The 1,946-nt window shown below is 42.0% G+C and overlaps 1 pseudogene; it reads left to right on the forward strand.

Moving 5' to 3' along the window:
* The first annotated feature begins 1,273 nt into the window (after window positions 1–1,273).
* LOC124596778 lies at window positions 1,274–1,391 on the forward strand (annotated as a pseudogene).
* Window positions 1,392–1,946: the final 555 nt, after the last annotated feature.

Genomic DNA, 1,946 nt, shown 5'->3' on the forward strand with positions numbered 1-1,946 from the left:
AGTCCCACGACGCTATGTGCTGTGATTCGCGCGCTTCATAGCTTTGTTGCCGTATTGTTAACAGGGCAGCTAGTCAGCATAAGATGAATGTTCAACGTTTCTGTGGAATATCATGTGTTTATGGATATTTTCATTCTTCGGTGGAACGGTGCACTGACGTCTGTTTGGTAGTGAGCTAAATGCAAGAGCGAAGGCCTACTTATAGTGGTCCTCCGGTCAGACTGCGTAAAGGACAAAAAGGCATTCGAAACCAATCTGAAATTAACGTATCGAAGGTGCTCAAGTTTTTTTACTGATCACGCCAATAGTGAAGAAGCTGTGAAAAATAAATTTTGTGCAAGTTCATAAAATGACAGCAAAACCTTGGGGTATATCCGAATTGACTGAATTCCGTATTAACATTGCAGTAACATAGGCAGAATCTTTAGATGTGAGCACGCTGGTTTTATTCTCCAAGGATGGGATGTAAACGAAATCGTAAATTACGGGATTTGGCGATTTTGACAAAAAGTTAGTGTGTAGAACTGTACTTCTATACTACGACAGAGGAGAGTAGCCGACGGCTAGAAAAGTACAAGGTAATCTCCGTGAAAAAATTTATTATTCTTGCTCGGTGATCTCGGGTCTTTGTCTTTTCCGCTCACTTGGTTTCTGATTCAGAAAGTGAAATGGTGGACGAAAATTTGCAGTACAGTGCAGAGGCACTGCAGCAGTAAGAACGATGTTTTGTGTAAAATGTGCATACTGCATGCTGAGGACAACAGGCTTGTAGTATACTTCGGTATGACTTGAGTCTCAAAGAACCATACGCAAAAATACGCTTTTCTCGTCTTAAAGGAAATATTTGCCTGAAAGTACCTACAGTTACTTTTGTGTAGCGTGCATCGGCGATTTGGGTAATGGGTGGAATGACGAGCTGCAAACACAAAAATTGGGGTAGGGAATAATCTTGCTCGTATTAAAGCGAGCCATCGGATCTAAAATCCTTTCTCGTTGGAAGTTTCTACAAGGCCCAGCAGGACTAAAACTCATCAGAGGCAACATTTGTCGTTACACAGGCGGAACAGTTTCATACATCTTATGGTACTTCATTTATGGTCTCAGAATACTTTTATGTTTTCACAATAAAATATGTATCACATGCATCTATAAAGTTTGAGAATGTTCATAAATTATTATCAGTTCAAATATATCAAACGTTCTGTTTTTATCACAGTTTGAAGTAAGAAAATTTTCTTCCACAAAATTTCTTGTAACGCTATTTTTTCTCGTGGGCAACGGCCTTGCCGCAGTGGATACACCGGTTCCTGTGAGATCACCGAAGTTAAGCGCTGTCGGGTGTGGCCGGCACTTGGATGGGTGACCATCCAGGCGGCCGTGCGCTGTTGCCATTTTTCGGCGTGCACTCAGCCTCGTGATGCCAATTGAGGAGCTACTTGACCGAATAGTAGCGGCTCCGCTCAAAGAAAATCATCGTAACGACCAGGAGAGTAGTGTGCTGGCCACATGCCCCTCCTATCTGCATCCTCAACTGAGCATGACACGGCGGTCGGATGGTCCCGATGGGCCACTTGTGACCTGAAGATGGAGTGCTATTTTTTCTCGTGGTACCTGGCAAGAATCTTCCTTTGGAAAGTACACCATCACATTCTAGACTAAAAATAGAAATATCTAAATTATTTCCTGAATTTTACAAACATTTGAAACTATCACTAATTGGAAATGCTTAGAACAGTGAGATGAAGTTGAGGTGCCTAGTTTCGTGACGGTCGCTACAGGGTGTGTATAATGCAGTGGCAAAGTTTACCTAAAATATTAAGCATTTTCCATGCAAGTGATTTTGTTTACGGCCAGCATGGTTCAAATGGCTCTGAGCACTATGGGACTTAGCATCTGTGGTCATCAGTCCCCTATAACTTAGAACTACTTAAATCTAACTAACCTAA

This window comes from Schistocerca americana, chromosome 2 (genome assembly GCF_021461395.2).
Source record: "Schistocerca americana isolate TAMUIC-IGC-003095 chromosome 2, iqSchAmer2.1, whole genome shotgun sequence".
Lineage (NCBI taxonomy): Eukaryota > Metazoa > Arthropoda > Insecta > Orthoptera > Acrididae > Schistocerca > Schistocerca americana.